Below are 12,509 nucleotides of genomic sequence, written 5' to 3'. Positions count from 1 at the left end.
AAAGCTATTGTTAGTATTATTTGTACTTTTGTCTTTTCATAAGGCCATACGTCATTGCCAAATTATAAATTCCTTTTATAGACTACACTTGAAAATGACCCTATGGTCCTGAGGCCATTGGCATAGTTTAGGCATCACATATTTTCTAGCTTATTTGGATGTCTTGGGGTGATGCTACAAGAGAAACTTAAGAAGACAAGATAAATAGGATCTATGTAACAATACATATTCTTATGTTCAAAGCATACCAAGATATGGTCAAAGCATACAAAGGGCACCCTATTGCCTTTGGTCGATAGGGTCCCAATTTGGAGCCCCTAAAGGTACAACTAAGTCACCAATGGCCTTGGGGCCATTGAGTACTATTTTTTTGTAGTACATTAGAATATTAAAGCATATGAAACCTTTTCCACCCTATGGCCATAAGTCCATAGGGTTGTCTAACTAACATAGAGGGAACCCTTTGACACTATGATCTATGTTATGTTGGGGTTGTGACGAGATCACCAAAATGTTATGTTATGGCCAAAGGCTATAGATTGATTTCATTTTCTCCATATATAATCTTCAAATATATTACATTATTCTCTTAATGGGAACCTTGGCTACCCTATGGACTTAGGAAAATAAGGCTCTAAAAAAATAGAAGGCACCCTTTGTCTTTAGGATCTACATAATGCTAACTAAATAGGAAAAGGAGTTGTTTCATTAACACTAGACTAGTAACAAGACACTTTTGTGTCCTGTTAAATGACCATTTTTCTTGGATTATTTGAGAGTATGGAAATGCATTTGTAGGTGATATGTCCACAAAGTTGCCTTATGAGCTGAAAAAACTTTGACATTTGTTTTGGAATATTGATCTCACCATTAACCTTACTCTTGCACAATATTTTTGAACCTAGTTCTCACTTTGATCCATATTGCTCATCTCTCCGAACAATTTGAATGAGGGGTTCAAGCTCCTCCCTAAATAGGACTGCCACAAAACTGTGTGAAATAATGGGTCCTGTTTTTGCCTTTTTTTTCCACATTTTTGCAACTATACCACTATAAAATTCATGTTTGTGAGGTTTAGATTTATAGAGATAAGCCTTCATAGTTCTCAACATGTTTTGACACTTCTAGGGAGAACTAAGTGTTAAAATTGAAAGTTATGACCTAATTACAAGAATTGCCTAATCCTGTTTTTTGGCCAAAATTAGCACATTTGTGATTTTTTTGGTGGATCTCTTGATATCCAAATGCATTTTTGATTGTGTAAGGGTCATGTATAACATAAATATAATCTTCCTTGAGTTTTGGGGGACCTAATATGCTATATAGCATAGTATATGATGATGGTTGAGTTTTTCAATTGTTGAAGAATACAAGACATTTTAGTGTAGCAAGTGTAGCTTTCTCAATATTGCTAGTTTCTTAGGTCAATTATGTGTATTTTGTAGGTAGTAACTATATTTAATCATAAACTATAAATTTGGCTAAATATTAAGTAGATTCCATGGGATTCTAGAGGTCATAATGCTAAACCCAGCTTTTTCATGTTTGATGTATTTCGCCCTTCATCATTGTCCCCAAGGTTCCACTTAGTAAGAGATCCATTATTCTTTTGACATGCCCTATGGCCCCTTTTGGATCCAAAGGCCCAAAGGGAGCTAAGAAAACATGTATATGGTATCTGTATTGAGAGTGACTATAGAAACTTTGATGATAGGTCCGTAGAATGACAAAAATGCAACTAGTTTTGTACCTATTTTTTTGCCAAACAAAAACTAGTGAGGCAAAAGTAACCATATGTTTAGACCACCAACCCATTAGAGTTAATGGGGAATTTTATCTCATGTACTACTAAAAATTCCATCTTATTTATATGCAATCAACCGTAAGAAATGGCTATTTTGGGCAAAATGCACTAGTCCATCAACTTTGGAGGCTTGTTGTGACCAAGACATGGGAAATTTTACATGTTTTTTATTTTTTCCATATGTAGTAGTATTTGAACTATAAGATCAGGAAATGATTTGTCAAAATGAGTGGATCTACTATGGTTTTGGAATCTTTTTAATTTCCAAAACCCTGAAAGGATACTTTTATGTCCTATGAGGTTACCAGACTACTGTTAAAGTATATAGCCCAAAGGCTATATAATATTTCTATTTATGTATAGAGTATTACATAAATGCCCTATGGACCTAGCACCATACAATGGTACATGCAAAGACCACCCTATGGCCCATAGGGTGCTAGAAGAAAAAAATACCCTACAATGCTGAGGTTATAGATTTCTCTCTATTTAGTATACCTACACAAAGTACCCTACAATTTTGAGGTTGTGGACTAGTCCGTTTGTGTCCTTTGCCCTTAGTGCCTAAGGGTGACATGAAAAAAGTACTATACTACAATACTGAGGTTAGAGAGTTCTCTCTATTTATACTTACAAGAAACCCTATCTCTATGGCCCTAAAGCCAAAGATAGCAATATTCTGGCTCTTGTAGATTCTTAAAGATACCTAAAAAGATCCATAGGGTGAAATATGGTTTTTATGAAGAAACTTATTATCACACCCTCTGCTCTAGGTAAAATCCTCTAGCCTTTGGGCCAAATGCTGAAAATATAGAGGTGCATCCTATAGACCTAAGGATAGAAAGTTATCTCCATTTTATACCTATAAAAAATCATATCAATATAGACATAAGGCCATGAATAGGTGTATTATAGGCTCTTACAAACTCTTAGAGAAACCCATGATTAACATCATGTGTCCCAAAAAACATAGGGTATCAATCTAGCAGCTCTCTAAGAGCATTTAGGCCATTCAAAGGCACCTACATGGGCACCATGTTAGCACTATGGCCCTAGGGCCATATGATCTCTCATTGGAACAAAGAGAAGCCTATGTCCCTTGAGATTATGCATTAGCATCCTATGGCACTAGGGACATATGATCTCTTTTTCAAACAAGGGAAACATAGAGTTCTTGAGCCCTATGGCTCTAGGGGCATATCACCTCTCATTACAATAGACAACAACCTATGGCCCTTGAGCTTATACATTGGCACCCTATGGCCTTAGGGCCATATGATCTCTCGTTATAATAGAGGGCACCCTATGGCACTGGGGATAGAGGGTGGCCGAGGTGTCAATGTAAAAGTCTTTAAAAGCATTTAGGCCATTCTAGTGTGCCTACATGGTCACCATGAAAGCACTATAGCCCTAGGTCCATAGGATATCTCATTATAGTAGAGGAAACTTATGGCCTTTGAGCTTATACATTGGCACCATAAGGCCCTAGGGACATATTATCTCTCATTAGAATAGAGGAAAATCTATGGCCCTTGAGCTCTATCACTCAAAGTACCTAGAATCTCTCATTTAAAATAGAGGGTAACCTATGGCCCTCAAGTTTATACATTGGCACACTATGGCCCTAGGGACATATGATCTCTCACTCTACAATAGAAGGCAACCTATGGCCCTAGGGACATATGATCTCTCACTCTACAATAGAAGGCAACCTATGGCCCTAGGGACAAATGGTGGACTAGGGGTCAATGCAAAGCTCTCAAAGAGTATTTAGGACATTCAAGGGCACCTACATGGTCACCATGTCACCTCTATGTCCCTTGGTCCATAAGATCTTAATTGGAACAGAGATCAACTTGTGGCCCATGCGCTTATACATTGGTACCATATGGTCCTAATTCCATAGGATTTCTCATCAAAATAGAGAGCAACCTATGGCCCTATGGCCAATGGTTGGCCTAGGTGTCAATGTAAAAGGTCTCAAAGATCATCTAGGCCATTCAAGGGAACCTACATTGGCATCATGGAAGCCCTATGGCCCTAGGTCCATAGTGTCTCTCATTACAATAGAGAAGAAATGGAGGGAAACTTATGGCCCTTGAGATGATACACTGGCTCCCTATGGACCTAGGGCCATAGAAGGCCAAAATAAAGGACAACCTATTTCCCTAGGGGTAGAGGATGGCCTAAGTGTCAAAAATCTCTCAAAAATCATTTAGGTCATTTGAATGCACCTACATGGGAACCATGGACGCCCTATGGGACTAGGAGCATATGAATTTTGTTTGGAGTAGAGAGCAACCTATGGCCCTTGAGCTTATACATTTTCACCCTGTGTCTTTAAGGCCATAGGATATCTCATTAAAAATGAGAGAAACCTATGGGCTTAGAGATAGAAAATGTCCTAGGTGTCAATGTAAAAGATCTTAAAGAGCAATGAAGCCATTCAAGGACACCTACATGGACACCATGGCAACCCTATGGCCCTAGGGCCATAGGATATCTCATTACAATAGAGGCCAACATAAGGCCCTTAAGCTTCTACATTGGTACCCTAAGGCTCTAGAGCCATTCAATCTGTCATGAGAATAGAGGGCAACCTATGACCCTAGGGCTAGAGGGTGACCTATATGTCAATTTAAAAGCTCTTTAACAACATTTAGTCCATTCAAGGTAACCAAAATATGCACCATGACAGCCCTATGGTCCTATGGCTTTAGGGCCATAAGATCTCTCATTGGAATAGAGGACAATCTATGGCCCTTGCGTGACACTCTATGGCCCTAGGGACATAGGATCTTTAATCAAAATGGCCATAGGGCTATATGTGTCAATGTAAAAGCTCTCAAAGAGCATTTAGAAAATTCATGGGCACCATGCTAGCCATAGAGCCATAGGATCTTTCATTACAATATGAGGCAACATATGGCTCTTGAGCATATACATTGGCACCCTATGACCCCAGGACCATATAATTTTTCATTAGAATAGAGAGAAACCTATGGTCCTAAGGCTAGAGGGTGGCCTAAGTGTCAATGTAAAGTCTCTCAAAGATGATTTAGTCCATTCAAAGGTACCTTTATGGGCACGTTGGCCGCCCTATGGCCCTAGGATCATAGGATCTCTCATTTAAATAGAGGAAAACCTATGACCCTTGATCTTGTACATTGGCACCCTATGGACTTAAGGCAATAAGATATCTCATTCGAATATAGGAAAACCTATAACATACCTATGATCAACATCATGTGTCCTAGAAACCATAATGAGAATCCCTACGGCCCTATGTCCATATAGCGCCAATATTATCAACACCTTGTAGTCAAAGTCTGCGGCCACAAGGTCTTTTAGGGTGGTCCTTCAATTTCTACAATCTATATTGCAATGGTATCCTTAGTATTATTAAATATATTCTAGGATATCTGTTTAATATTTTCTTAGATATCAAAATTTTCATTTGATACTCTCTAATTTTCTCTTAAGAGTGTGACAAAGCTAACAAGAGGTGTTCTTTAAAACTTACAATCTTTCAACACGATATTGCGGTTGAAAAAGTTCTACCAAAGATTACTGGTACAAAGGATTTTCAAGCTATTGAACATTTTGAGAAAGAGTTTATGGATCTCCATCACAACCAAACTCGCATTCTTGAAGAAGTTGACAAAAATCTACAAGTTCCTGAAGGTCATCCGGCCATTGCAACCATTGAAGAATAATTTGAAGAGTGATGCTATGGAAGTAGAAGGTGATGCAAGTTCCAATACATATATAAGGTCAAAAGAAGAATCCATTTAGAACATCTTAGTAACTCAAGATCTTAGAATTGGGGTGCATGGTGATCTAGACTTTTCATCCACTGATAGACCAATGCTAGCGATAATAGTGACCTTGGGTGGATTTCTTTTGAGACAATGTTGGCACAAGTCCAAAACAATGAAGAGCTTAAAGTTTCAACATGAGCATATTACTCTCATCCGGGATGCATTGATTTTCTAAAGACTCTACTTAGTAATTTCAATGTTGGGATATGGCTGCTAATGATACATATGTTATGGACATCATCAAGATTTTAGAGAAGGAGTCTGGAGAAAAGATTCCATTCTTTATGATTTGGGGACAATGCCAATGTCAATCATGTGAAGAATCAAGAATCACTTGCCTAGATAATCCAAGAGTAAAAGAACTTTTCAAACCATTGGCTATTGCATCGACAAAATTTGGAATTGATGCAAGGAAAATGCTTCTAGTAGATGATGCACCATTAAAGGGATGTGTTAATCTTGCATTGAATGGTATTTTTTTTCCATCATTAAATGTTGATGAGGAGGATAATATCCTCCTTGGGGATCTATTGTTATATATTCTAGCTCTTCATCATGTCAACAACATTCATACAATTACAAGCTCTTATTTGTATGGACAAGCACCCATCGTGCAAGGACATGAACTTTATAATCGTGTTCACATGTTTGTTGTTGTAGAGCTGGAGGAGAAAAAATTGGTTTGTCTAGGGAAAACTAGCCCACATGCAGACTACCAGAAGATTCTTGTCTTCATGAAGATGAAAAAGGTGCAACATCTAGCAATAGTGGAGTGCCCACTCAAAGTCAAGGACAAGAAACTCCTAATAGTTGATCAAGAAAAAGTGAGACTTTTAAAGAGTATGAAACCTTTATCAGCCTTAAAAGGTACTGAAGCAATTATGCTTGCCCAAACATTGGGATACAAGGAGCCTGCTATCAAAGTACATGAGGCCAAGAATTATATAAAACAGTTAAAGATTCAGTAAATAGATCTCCATTGACATTGATGCTGAAGTGGATTTTTGTGATATTATGGAATCTACAAAAGCTCTTTTTGTATTTTTTAGAGTGCTTATGCAAGTTTGTCTTTCAATTATATATGTAGCTTTTGACTTTGATGTCCACTTTGCTTAATTTTAGTTTATCAAAAGATTCAAATGTCTATCGTTTTACAATTTTTGTCCATTGAACCATCAAGGATAATCTACATGGCCATAAGGCCATATGTTACTCTGTGAGCTTAGGGGACTTTTACTTTATAGTATCAACCCCCTACGAGCCTAACACAATACATTGTTCTTCCACAAGATACTTACTAATGGTGACCAAGAATAAGTGTCCTAAGATCCTAAGGTTTTCAACAAGGCACTTAAGATCCGTAATTAAATAGCTTCAATATGCATGGGCTTTTCATGAAAAATAGCATTCTTTTTTACATTCTTAAAGTGCCTTATGGACCTTATGGACTTTGGGCCATAGGGATCCATTTGATTTGTGGCCCCACTTAGTGTAACTACAGAAAGAAAATAAAAAATATTTGAGAATTTTATAGAGCATTTATGCCATTTGGAATCAAAGAGCCCTATGATCCTAGGTCCATAGAAAGCTAACATATCCACACCATATGGTATCATAACCCTATAAGCTTGTGGCCACAAGACAAAAAGGTGCTCTAATTAGAACTTGCTATAGAAGGTATCCTATGACCTCAAAGACACTAACACTTACATGTACATTGTTCTCTATTGTTTGTTAAACACATTTTGGTTTGTTGTGAGGACTGAAACTATTGAATTGATTTTTTGTTCTCATTCAAGGGCGTTTTTTGAAAAATGATTTGCTATTATAATGTCATAAATTAGAAGAGTTTCTTCTCGGGTTACATCAAGTATCTCATTCAAAGTGGAGCAATGATTTGATTAGCTACCAACTTCTTTCAAGAAAAATAAAAAATCTCATTTACTAAATAGCTTTAAAAAATCGTTAAATTTTGGATTTATGAAGTGCATTCTATGTGAGGAGACACCTTTCACTTAAGTAGAATTTGATGCTCCTATCATCTTCTTCTTAGTACTTGTCTTTTTTGAGGTCATGAAAACTAAAATGATGGTGACAATTGATAGTCATACAAAAATGATGTTTGTTGAACACCCTCTATTTTAAAGACACTATACTCCTTGCACTTAGTGCTTTGTTGTATATGAGATGAAGACCATAAATTTTATGAAATGATCGAGTTGGCAATCTTTGTGTACAACCCTTACAGATTTGGTGTAATCCATTCACCTCTAGAAGCTATTCTAGTGTTTAATAGTTTTAAGATGTAATGGAAATGGCCTATGAACTTTGAGAATAGAAAAATTAAGAGAATTAGAGTGAGCATTTTTGTCAGACTACTTTGAGAACATAGAGGGTGAACTTAATTAGCGGTAGCAACATAGCCATTATACTTAATAAACTTGGCACGAACAATACTTTTGTAAGAGAGAGAGTTAGAGAACTTGACAACAGTTGGGGACCGGATTTATGTGGAGCCGATACCACTCCAATAGGATTTTGTATTATAGATTCTCCCATCAAGAGAGACTTGGTACAATACAATCTTTGTGTTCCTTGTGACCTAGGTGATGCAATGAATATGGAAAACTTCATGCATCACGAGTATAAAATAATCTTTGTAAAAAGAATTAACCATCCCCCGCCTCAGTCTCAAGGCCTCAAACACGTTCAAAGGTGGAGAGAGCTAGCGGGAAATGAGGGTAGGGTAGAGAAACAAGAAGCATTAATAGGAAAAAGATATATTTACTCACTTACCATCACTCTTCTTGCTTAGCATACATAATAGCATAGTAATGAAGATGGCGAATATGACAAGCTTAAGCATTGGAGGATGGCTCTTGGTTGGATTTGCATTCCATAGCCAAGAGTGTTGGTGTAGGCTCTCAGCTTCTCAACAAGCTTGGAGAAAGAGATGGAGATCTTGCACTTTGGACTTCACACAATGAGTGTGTGTGTGTGTGTGTGTGTGTGTGGGGGGGGGGGGGGGGGGGGGGGGGGGGGAGAGTATACCCCCCAAGCTAGCCTCCTCCTTGGTTTGGTAGACCCCCTCTTCTAGCTTAAGATGGAAGCTCATTGGACCCCTACAAGCCAGGGCAATCACATGTAGAGTGCATATCAAGCAAGCATGCTAGCCTTGGAACAAGTGTCCCCCTTTCCCCTTTGAGAGAGAGGACTTGATAAATGCATAATCAATTATTTTAATTAACTAAATTATCATTGGACCACTTGAGAGGCCAACCAATAGGCTTTAGGCACACCATGATGGCAACATGAAGAGGAACTTGACAAATGTCCTAGTTGCCTCTTTAGACCAATCTTGCCTTGTGTGAGGGTGTGTGTTCATGATCCTACAATGAGGGCTCGCCTCCTCAAGAGTAGGGATATGTTTGACTTTGTGGAACACCTCAAGCCCCTCAAGCACCTTAGTCATGGAGCACCTTGGCACCTTAGTCATTGGGCACCTCAAGCACCTTACACAACAAGCATGACAAGCACCTCAAGCACCTTAGTCAGCAAGCACGACAAGCACCTCGAGTGCCACCTCAGTCAGCAAGCATGACAAGCACCTCAAGCTTGGGCCAGGTTCCCACCTCAAGCACAGCCCTAGCTTGCCTAAGGTCAAAGGACTTTTAACACTAACCTTTGGAGGTCTTTAATGAAGCTAACCCTAAGGTATTTAAGCTCCATTAGGTAGCATTTCTCTTTGACACACCATCTCTCGTTTGGACCCCTTTAACCTTGGCCCCGTGTTGAGATAGATCCATAAGCACATGTTTAGATTCTAACCCTTCTTCTCGTTTATTCTCCCACATTAAATGATTATTTTAATATGAGTAAATCATTTGGGTTGGCTAGATAATTGCTTTTATGACATTACGTCTCTCTTGAAATCATAGTCGTCCTCGACTATGAGGTAGAAGAGATAAAGCCTTGGTCATTAAGTGATGCTTCTTAGCGGGTAGAGGATCTCTTTTTACCCTACGACATCATTCCAAGATGGATGAATAATCCATTTGGGGCTTGGGAGACTTAGCGACCGCAAGCATGTCTGCTCTTTAGTCCATTTCATTCTCCTAAAGTAGAGTAACAAATTCTACTTGGTGTTTGAGAGACGTCATCATCACAAACATGATCCTAAGCATGCATACTATTTAAATTTATGCACAATAAAAAGAGACATTGATCATTTAAAAGAAACATGTACATGATCCCAAGCATGCATACTATTTAAAGATGTGCACAACATTGATCATTTAAAAGAAACATGTAGTAACATTTTCTTACTCTAATGTAGCATTGTAAGCACTCCTATCTTATTGCAGACATAATGAGAACCACGAATATGATTTTCAATCCCGATGAAGCTAACTCGACTAGTGCATAGAGGCTACAAGAGGTTGTCAATCTCTTGGTAAACAACAAACAACTCGCATCTAGCTCAAGCTACACTCAAGTGACAAAAATCACCAAAAGCTAGTTGCTCATCGGAAAACAAATCCCATCCATTACGGCATCAAGCTAGTCGCTCATCGGCAAACAAATCCCATCCATTACGGCATCAAACGACATCCAAACGTATGAAGCTTCTAGGACATGTTTATAAGACCTAAGCACACATGCTTATGGTCTCAAACACTACAAGAGGCTATTCATATTAGCGACGCTCAAAAAAAAAATTCTCGGCGTCGCTATGAGCGTCGCAAATTTACAAAGAAATTTGCGACGCTCATAGCGACGCCGGCTGGGCTAAAAAAATAACCGAGCGCGCCCAAAAACTCAGATCTTAGATCTGAGTTTTTCGGCGCCCTCAAGCAAGGAGCAGGTAACGCTCTCCCTCTCTCTCTCTCTCTCTCTCTTTTTCTTCTCCACACACACACACACACACACACACACGAGGAGAGGAAGGAGAGCCAGGTATGCTCCTTCCCTCTCCTCATTCTCATGTTCCCTTCCCCTCTTTCTCTCTCTTTCTCTCTCTCTCTCTCACACACACACATAGTGTTTTTGAGAGAGAGAGAGAGAGAGAGAGTACAAACAAAAACAAAAACGCATACACACATACATAAACAAAGAATGCACACACACATTGAGAGAGGAAAAGAGAGAGAGAGCATGCATAAAAAAAAACCGCACGCATTGAGAGAGGAAAAGAGAGAGAGAACATGCATAAACAAAAAACGCACACATTGAGAGAGGAAAAGAGAGAGAAAACATGCATACGATCCAAAAAAACGCAGACACATTGAGAGAGAAAGAGAGAGAAACTAATTTAACGTCGTAGAAAACTAATTAAAATTAAAAGACCTAAAGATCTAGCCGACGAGGAGTTGAACTCAAGACCTATTATTCAAGAGGGAAATGGCATAATCAATCTATCATACTTGGCATGGGTGATAGAAAGGTTATACCATTTATCTCTTTTCATTGGCACACACATCCACACACGCGCACACACACAAGAAGAAGAGAGTTATAACGTCGTAGGAAACTATCTTAAAAGACGTTAAAGATTAGGTTATATGTAGACTTACATTAAATTAGATTTAGGTTTATTTTTAACTAGAATTTACGTTTATTTACGCTAGATTTAGATTTACGTTATATTAGATTAGATTTAGGTCTCCATAGACTGCGATGTCTGCATGAAGCGGGTGAAGAAAGCCCTCAATGGAATATAGGGTATTGCTGCCTTCACCCATGGTGGGCTCCGTTGATCCAAAAGTACTGGTGAAATGTCTTCAGAAGATAGGGAAGAAGGTGGATCTTCAGGGCGGCAAGAGTCACTACATCCCCGACACAATGACCATCTAGACAACCTCTAGTCATTCAACAGCAACTTCAAAGTTAGTAACAAGAGCAAGAACGGTCTAAAGGGCCAATTGCTGTCGTCAGATGTGGATAGAGATGAGGCAGCATCACCGCTGGAAGTTAACTCTCACATCTTTAGTGATGAGAATGCCAACTCTTGCCGAGTTATGTGAAAAATTATGTGTTAAATCAGTTTTAAGGTTCTTATAATCCCTGTTAGTTTAGTTCTTTGTTTTTAATATAACATAATTTACGTTAGATTTAGATTTATGTTATATTAGATTAGACTTAGGTTTATTTAGGTTTACCCACACACACACACACACACACAAGAAGAAGAGAGTTTTAACGTCGTAGGAAACTATCCCAAAAGACGTTAAAGATTAGGTTAGATGTAGACTTACGTTAAATTAGATTTAGGTTTATTTTTAGTTAGATTTACGCTTATTTACGTTAGATCGAGTCCACGCAAGAATTACTTACGGTTTAGGGTTTAGAGTTAGACGAACAGTGAAAAGATCTACTGTGAAAAGATGTTAAGATGCTGTGAAGTGCTACAGCTAGAGAAGAGGCAAAGGGGTTTTGTCCACTACATGCAATATCATGTAGACGTGGGTGTGTAGATTTCTTGTACCCACAAATATAGGTATTGACCAATAAAGACGAGATTATAACCCGGTGGTTCTGATCTCCGTGCACCTCTAGACCGAGGTGTGCAGGGATTGGACATGACTAGAGAATGTGAGGTAAAGAGAGAGAGAGAGAGAGAGAGAGAGAGAGAGAGAGAGAGAGAGAGAGAGAGAGAGAGAGAGAGAGAGAGAGAGACAAAGAGAGAGAGAGAGAGAGAGAGATAAGACGAAGAATGCCAATAGAATATTAAATTTGTTGTCCAGGTTATAAGTTTTTTATCCTCATTATGAGTAGTGACGAGGATGTGGGACCGTCCAACTGAAACACCTATCTCTCAACGAGGGTCTTATGTCCTTGTAATCAATGCAAGCATACTGTGCGACGGACAAGACGTGTTTCTTTGC

This window comes from Adiantum capillus-veneris, chromosome 15 (genome assembly GCF_014529385.1).
Source record: "Adiantum capillus-veneris isolate H3 chromosome 15, ASM1452938v2, whole genome shotgun sequence".
Lineage (NCBI taxonomy): Eukaryota > Viridiplantae > Streptophyta > Polypodiopsida > Polypodiales > Pteridaceae > Adiantum > Adiantum capillus-veneris.
Note: the sequence above shows the minus strand (reverse complement) of the source record.